This window comes from Panthera uncia, assembly GCF_023721935.1.
Source record: "Panthera uncia isolate 11264 chromosome B3 unlocalized genomic scaffold, Puncia_PCG_1.0 HiC_scaffold_1, whole genome shotgun sequence".
In the NCBI taxonomy this organism is placed as follows: Eukaryota; Metazoa; Chordata; class Mammalia; order Carnivora; family Felidae; genus Panthera; species Panthera uncia.
Genome location: NW_026057582.1, coordinates 84,356,819 through 84,365,750, shown reverse-complemented (window position 1 = coordinate 84,365,750; position 8,932 = coordinate 84,356,819).

The window sequence follows — 8,932 nt, the reverse complement described above, 5'->3', positions numbered from 1 at the left end:
GCAGGGGTAACCTCAGCCAGGGAATGAGGAACCATCACCAGGATTGAATCTGGGAGCCAACCAGACTGAGGAGTTAAGGGCCATTCCTTGACCCCTGACTCCTTGACTCCTGACTCCAGTTTGGCTCCTGATCCTAGGTAAGGAGGGATCTGAGTCTATTTCTACTGCATTCCTATCCCATCTCCAGCCCTGGACCAAGATGGCCAGAAACACATTTCAAGGTCCTGAGGGTGGCCAGTTTGGAGGGATTTGGCCATAAGAACACAGCTATGAGCCCGATTCATTCTGAAGCTGGGCAGAAACACAGGAGCAGGAACATCATTCCTCAACTTGTCAAACTCTCTCACCATGCAAAAGAAGAAAAGGGTGGCCACCAAGGTTGCCATGTATGGCTATACAGGCTATATACTGCCCAACTCCAGGGGGTGCCATTCATATGAAGTGATGATATGAATTTGCCCCATGGGGTTCTACCATAGGGCAGCCCTGGGCCCATAGTCTTAGCTGAATGAATGTGAGAAATGAGGCTTGTTCAAATATTAGGCCCCCTTGCTTCTTCAGATATATCTCCAGACATTCACAAGAGTCTCCTGCAGAGAAAGGGAAGAGGTGCGGGGTGGGGTGGAGGGGTAGGGAAAGAAAGAAGGAAGAAAGGAAGGAAAGGAGAGACAAAGAAAGAGAAGAATGAAAATAATTTTTCTTTTTTTTTAAGTTTATTTATTTATTTTGAGAGAGAGCGAGAGAGCTTGTGCACAAGTGGGGAAGGGCAGAGAGAGAGAATCCCAAACAAGTTCCGCACTGTCAGGGTGGAGCCCAATGAGGGGCTCGAACCCATGTACCGTGAGATCATGACCTGAGCCGAAATCAAGAGTTGAATGCTTAACTGACTGACCCACCCAGGTGCCTGGAGAAGCATTTTCTTCAATCATTGGCTGGCACAACACTGGGAGGCGGACCTCAGGTATTGGTAGGTGGCTGGTTGGCATGGGTGTACCCCCACCTTCTCCAGAGCTCAGGCCCTGCAGTTTATTGCCTCACTGCTACTCCATTCTTTGGCTGAGAGTTTAAATGGAAGCTCCCTCATTTCACATGGAGTCATTTTTGGAGAGGAGGAAAGGAGGATTACTTGCATCACTCTGTGTGTGTCCATTTCCCCCTCGACACTCCCTCTATGGTGGGGGAACATGGAACAGGGCAGGGAGTCCAGGACTCTTCTCCTGGGGCTGTCCTGCAACTCAGTGAGATTGATCACCAGAGTTCAGGGTTGGGGATTAATTTTTTTCCATTAGGACAACTGAGGCACAGGGAATATTAAGCAATTAGGAGCCCACACATATTAAAAACCTTTGACTTTAGTCAGAATTTGACTTTGAAAAAATATATATAATAGAAGGCCATTTAATTAGATTTTTCATTTTATCTATCTATCTACCTATCTATTGAGCTTGTGCCTGCATGCTTGAGCTGGGGAGGGGCAGAGGGAGAGGGAGAGAAAATCTCAAGCAGGCCCCATGCTCAGCATGGAACCTGACACGGGGCTTGATCCCAGGACACTGGGATCATGACCTGAGCTGAAATAAATCAAGAGTCAGATGCTCAACCAACTGAGCCACTCAGGCGCCCCTAGACGGTTTAAAGGTCTAATTGCTGAGCTTTGGCAAAGTAAGTGATAAAAGGAGGCAAGGTTTGGGGGAAAGTCAGAGAAAGATTGAGGGAGGAAAATATGAGTAAGGCAGAGGGGCAGTCAGGTGGGCAGGGTTGAGTAGGCTGCGGAAAGGAGGTGGGCAATTGCTTTTGAGACAGTCTCTGGTTGCTTAGCTGGTGTTTGTGAGTCTTCTGTTGCTCTTTAGCCTTTAACCTCAGAGTGGTGGTCCCAAAATGTCACAGAGTAGAATCACTTGGGAAGTTTAAACAGTACAGTTGTCTAAGCTGGGCCTGCTCTGGTCTAGCAGACCAGAGGTCTGTTCTACCCACCTCCACTCTGTTGTCTGGACTCAGGCTGAAGGCTCCACAATAGGGCCCAGGTACCCCTGTATCTCTGGTTCAGGCAGGTATCACCTAAGCCTCCTGTTTTTTGCTTTCTCATTCACTTTCCTTTCCTCCACTATCCCCTTCCGCTAGTATGAAAGTTCTACTTTCTGTTGCTAGAATGCTGATGGTTTTCCCTTATAAATTTTATTAAAGTATAATTTATAAATAATATAACGCACCCATTCTAAGTGTACAGTAAATATACAAGATTAAGTGTATAGTTCAATGAATTTTAACAAATTTATAGGCACATGTAACCATCACCACAATCAAGATATGGAACATTTCCAGGAGCACCTGCGTGGCTCAGTCAGTTAAGCATCCAACTCTTGATTTTGGTTCAGGTTTGTGAGTTCGAACCCCACATCAGACTTCCATGTTGACAGCACAGAGCCTGCTTCTCTCCCTCTCCTTCTTTCTCTCTACCTCTCCCCAGCAGTCTGTCTGTCTGTCTGTCTCTCTCTCTCTCTCTCTCTCTGTCTCTCAAAAATAAATAAACTTTAAAAAAAAGATATGGAACATTTCCATCACCCCTTCTCTTGGGTTCCATCCCAACCCATCTCCCGCCCTTGCTCCCAGTGCCCACTCATCTGCTTCTTGTCATTACAGACCAGCTTTGTCCTTTCCAGAGTTTTGTATAAATGGGATTATCTAGTGTGTACTTTTTTTGTGTCTGGCTTCTTCCACTCAACATAGTGCTTTTGATATTCATCCACACTGTTGGTGTGTATCAGTGGTTCATTTCTTTTTATTGCTAAATAGGAATTTTGTGGACATACCACAGTTTGTTTATCCATTCACCTGCTGATGGAAAGTTGGATTATTTCCAGTTTGGGGCTCTCATTAAGCTTTTAATACTTAAACTTTTATTTTTATTTTATTTTAAATATTTTTTAATGTTTATTTTTGAGAGAGACAGAGCATGAGCTGGGGAGGGGCAGAGAGAGAGGGAGACACAGAATTTGAAGCAAGCTGCAGGCTCTGAGCTATCAGCACAGAGCCCAATGTGGGGTTTGAACCCACAAACCAAGAGATCATGACCTGAGCCAAAGTCAGATGCTTACCTGGGTGACTGAACCACCCAGGTGCCCCTCAACTTTTATTTTTAAAGAGCACTTTTTTTAATTTAGTTTTTAATATGAAATTTATTGTCAAATTGGTTTCCATACAACACCCAGTGCTCATCCCCAAAGGTGCCCTCCTCAATACCCATCACTCACCCTTCCCTCCCTCCCACCCCCATCAACCCTCAGTTTGTTCTCAGTTTTTAAGAGTCTCTTAAAAAAAAAAAAGAAGAAGAGTCTCTTATGCTTTGGCTCTCTCCCTCTCTAACCTCTTTTTTTTTTTTCTTCTTCCCCTCCCCCACGGACTTCTGTTAAGTTACTCAAGATCCACATAAGAGTGAAAACATATGGTATCTGTCTTTCTCTGTATGACTTATTTCACTTAGCATAACACTCTCCAGTTCCATCCACGTTGCTACAAAAGGCCATATTTCATTCTTTCTCATTGCCACGTAGTATTCCATTGTGTATATAAACCACAATTTCTTTATCCATTAATTGGTTGATGGACATTTAGGCTATCTCCATAATTTGGCTATTGTTGAGAGTGCTGCTATAAACATTGGGGTACAAGTGCCCCTATGCATCAGCACTCCTGTATCCCTTGGGTAAATTCCTAGCAGTGCTATTGCTGGGTCATAGGGTAGATCTATTTTTAATTTTGTGAGGAACCTCCACACTGTTTTCCAGAGCGGCTGCACCAGTTTGCATTCCCACCAACAGTGCAAGAGGGTTCCCGTTTCTCCACATCCTCTCCAGCATCTATAGTCTCTTGATTTGTTCATTTTGGCCACTCTGACTGGCGTGAGGTGGTATCTGAGTGTGGTTTTGATTTGTATTTCCCTGATGAGGAGCGACCTTGAGCATCTTTTCATGTGCCTGTTGGCCATCCGGATGTCTTCTTTAGAGGTGTCTATTCATGTTTTCTGCCCATTTCTTCACTGGGTTATTTGTTTTTCGGGTGTGGAGTTTGGTGAGCTCTTTATAGATTTTGGATACTAGCCCTTTGTCCGATATGTCATGTGCAAATATCTTTTCCCATTCCGTTGGTTGCCTTTTAGTTTTGTTGGTTGTTTCCTTTGCTGTGCAGAAGCTTTTTATCTTCATAAGGTCCCAGTAATTCATTTTTGCTTTTAATTCCCTTGCCTTTGGGGATGTGTCGAGTAAGAGATTGCTATGGCTGAGGTCAGAGAGGTCTTTTCCTGCTTTCTCCTCTAGGGTTTTGATGGTTTCCTGTCTCACATTCAGGTCCTTTATCCATTTTGAGTTTATTTTTGTGAATGGTGTGAGAAAGTGGTCTAGTTTCAATCATCTGCATGTTACTGTCCAGTTCTCCCAGCACCATTTGTTAAAGAGACTGTCTTTTTTCCATTGGATATTCTTTCCTGCTTTGTCAAAGATTAGTTGGCCATACGTTTGTGGGTCTAGTTCTGGGGTTTCTATTCTATTCCATTGGTCCATGTGTCTGTTTTTGTGCCAATACCATGCTGTCTTGATGATTACAGCTTTGTAGTAGAGGCTAAAGTCTGGGATTGTGATGCCTCTTGCTTTGGTCTTCTTCTTCAAAATTACTTTGGTTACTCAGGGCCTTTTGTGGTTCCATACAAATTTTAGGATTGCTTGTTCTAGTTTTGAGAAGAATGCTGGTGCAATTTTGATTGGGATTGCATTGAATGTGTAGATAGCTTTGGGTAGTATTGACATTTTGACAATATTTATTCTTCCAACATGAGCACGGAATGTTTTTCCATTTCTTTATGTCTTCTTCAATTTCCTTCATAAGCTTTCTATAGTTTTCAGCATACAGATCTTTTACATCTTTGGTTAGGTTTATTCCTAGGTATTTTATGCTTCTTGGTGCAATTATGAATGGGATCAGTTTCTTTATTTGTCTTTCTGTTGCTTCATTATTAGTGTATAAGAATGCAACTGATTTCTGTACATTGATTTTGTATCCTGCAACTTTGCTGAATTCATGTACCAGTTCTAGCAGACTTTTGGTGGAGTCTATCAGATTTTCCATGTATAATATCATGTCATCTGCAAAAAGTGAAAGCTTAACTTCATCCTTGCCAATTTTGATGCCTTTGATTTCCTTTTGTTGTCTGATTGCTGATGCTAGCACTTCCAACACTATGTTAAACAACAGCGGTGAGAGTGGACATCCCTGTCGTGTTCCTGATCTCAGGGAAAAAGCTCTCAGTTTTTCCCCATTGAGGATGATATTAGCTGTAGGCTTTTCATAAATGGCTTTATGATCTTTAAGTATGTTCCTTCTATCCTGACTTTCTTGAGGGTTTTTATTAAGAAATGTTGCTGAATTTTGTCAAAGGCCTTTTCTGCATCGATTGACAGGATCATATGGTTCTTATCTTTTCTTTTATTAATGTGATGTATCACATTGATTGATTTGCGAATATTGAACCAGCCCCGCATTCCAGGAATGAATCCCACTTGATCATGGTGAATAATTCTTTTTATATGCTGTTGAATTCGATTTGCTAGTATCTTATTGAGAATTTTTGCATCCATATTCATCAGGGATATTGGCCTGTAGTTCTCTTTTTTTACTGGGTGTCTGTCTGGTTTAGGAATCAAAGTCATACTGGCTTCATAGAATGAGTCTGGAAGTTTTCCTTGCCTTTCTATTTTTTGGAATAGCTTGAGAAGGATAGGTATTATCTCTGCTTTAAATGTCTGGTAGAATTCCCCTGGGAAGCCATCTGGTCCTGGACTCTTGTTTGTTGGGAGATTTTTGATAACTAATTCAATTCTTCGCTGGTTATGGGTCTGTTCAAGCTTTCTATTTCTTCCTGTTTGAGTTTTGGAAGTGTGTGGGTGTTTAGGAATTTGTCCATTTCTTCCAGGTTGTCCAGTTTGTTGGCATATAATTTTTCATAGTATTCCCTGATAATTGCTTGTATTTCTGAGGGATTGGTTGTAATAATTCCATTTTCATTCATGATTTTATCTATTTGGGTCATCTCCCTTTTCTTTTTGAGAAGCCTGGCTAGAGGTTTATCAATTTTGTTTATTTTTTCAAGAAACCAACTCTTGGTTTCGTTGATCTGCTCTACAGTTTTTTTTAGATTCTATATTGTTTATTTCTGCTCTGATCTTTATTATTTCTCTTCTTCTGCTGGGTTTGGGGTGTCTTTGCTGTTCTGCTTCTATTTCCTTTAGGTGTGCTGTTAGATTTTGTATTTGGGATTTTTCTTGTTTCTTCAGATAGGCCTGGACTGCAATGTATTTTCCTCTCAGGACTGCCTTCGCTGCATCCCAAAGCGTTTGGATTGTTGTATTTTCATTTTCATTTGTTTCCATATATTTTTAAATTTCTTCTCTAATTGCCTGGTTGACCTATTCATTCTTTAGTAGGGTGTTCTCTAACCTCCATGCTTTTGGAGGTTTTCCAGACTTTTTCTTATGGTTGATTTCAAGCTTCATAGCATTGTGGTCTAAAAGTATGCATGGTATGAACTCAATTCTTGTATACTTACAGAGCCCAATGTGGGTTTTGAACCCACAAACCACGAGATCATGATCTGAGCCAAAGTCAGATGGTTACCTGGGTGACTGAGCCACCTAGGTACCCCTCAACTTTTATTTTTAAAGAGCACTTTTAAAAAGCCAGTCAGTCTCCTTTTTTTCTCTCCAAATAAGACAAGAACCTGAGCATGCTAACACATTTTCTATGTTTCTTCCCTACATCTGGCTCCCCACCCACCCAAACTTTGTACAAACTACTTTGGGCTCTTACTTGAATTTTATTTCCAGTGTATTAAAAACTTCAAAATAGAAATATTTATTTCAACTTTACAATATGTTTTACTTATTTATTTGCCCATTATATCTTCTTATAACTCCTTTCTTCCTTTATTTTTATTTCTGTTAGATTTCAAAACTGAATAGATATTTAATGGAGGGTCTATTGGGGGTAAACTTTCTGAGTTCTTTTATGTCTGGAATTTTCTTTGCTTGCCCTGATTTACAAATAATAGTCTGGTTGAATATAAAACTCTTTTTTTTAAAGTTTATTTATTTATTTTGAGAGAGATAGAGTGTGTGTGTGAGTGTGTGTGTGTGTGTGTGTGTGTGTGTGTGTGTGTATGCATGAAGAGGGGAGAGGCAGAGAGAGAGGCAGAGAGAGAATCCCAAACAGGCTCAGTGCTGTCAGCACAGAGCCTGATATGGGGCTTAATCCCACGAACTGTGAGATCATGAACTGAACCACAATCAAGAGTCAGATGCTTAACTGACTGACCACCCAGGCGCCCCTGAATATAAAACTCTTGACACAAACTTACATTTACTCAGATTTTAATGCCTTGTTGATTTGATATTGCTGATAGGCAATCTGATGTTGGTTGAATTCTCATCCCATTGTAGGTAATTTGTCTTGAACTCTTGGGGTTCCTCTTTGTCTTTGACTTTCAAAAACATTATGATTTTTCTAAAGTATGAGCTTAAAAAGAATTATCAGTGAGCTCTCTCAATTTCTGGATTTGTGTCTTTTTGATGCTCTAAGAAATTGTCTACCAATTTTATCAAAATGCTACTCTTCTTCATTATCTCTTTCTGGAATTCCCTTCAAATGAATATAGAAGTATCTGAATTGAATCTCTATGTCACTAAACTTGCCTTTTACACATTCTGTCTTTTCATTTGTGCTGTGTTCTTGGGGGCATTTTCTTTGCATGCTTTCTGGTTCACAAATATAATATTTCTCTGTATCCAATCAGCTCCTTATACATCTGTTGGAGACTTGTTTAACTTTTGGCTATTACATTTTTCAATTTAAATTCTCCAATAGGATCTTCAAAACTATCTGTTTTCACTGCATTGATGTGAATGGTGCTCCTCTAACTCAGATGGCGCTAACATATGGATTTTTTTTTAATGTTTATTTATTTTTGAGACAGAGAGAGACAGAGCATGAACGGGGGAGGGTCAGAGAGAGAGAGGGAGACACAGAATACGAAGCAGGCTCCAGGCTCTAAGCTGTCAGCACAGAGCCTGACGCGGGTCTCGAACCCACAGACCGCGAGATCATGACCTGAGCCGAAGTCCGACGCTTAACCGACTGAGCCACCCAGGCGCCCCTAACATATGGATTTTTAAACATTTTCCTGATTGTCCTGTGAAATATCTACCTGGGGTAAGTTCTCTGTTTCCCCTACTTCGTAGATGTTGCCTTCTTTATATATTTGGTAATTCTTAGTTGTAATCTCATCTCAGAGGGTTCTATTCTATCTATAAGTGCTCTAGGTTGTGATGGCTCCTGGATGTCATTGGCCATGCAGTTGGCAATGGTGGCCTCTAGGTGGCAGTGCGGGGTCAGGGGAGGAGATGGAAGCAGTGCAGTGGCCCTGGGAGTGAGAGCCTTGAAGAGATGCTTCATCCCCTCTGATCTTACAGCCAAGGCAAGGATGGCACCACCATACCTCTCAGGCTCCGATTTGACTTCTTATTTAGGGTTTCCTCAGAGTTTCTGATCCTTAAACAGCTCCCTTTCTTGTTTTGAATCATGGATTCTGAATTTATTAATCTGTTTTATCTTTTCTGTTGTTATTCTGATGAGTTTGGTGCTGGTGGTAAGGAAAATATTACAAAGGAGAATTTCCAATTTCAAGAAGAAAGAGGAAGGACAGGCTAAGATCACTTCCCAACATTAAAAAAAAGTTTAGGGGTATCTGGGTGGCTGAGTCAGTTAAATATCAACTTCGGCTCAGGTCATGATCTCAGGGCTCGTAAGTTTGAGACCTGCGTTGGTCTCTGTGCTTACAACTCAGAGCCTAGAGCCCGCTTCGGATTCTGTGTCTCCCTTTCCCTCTGCT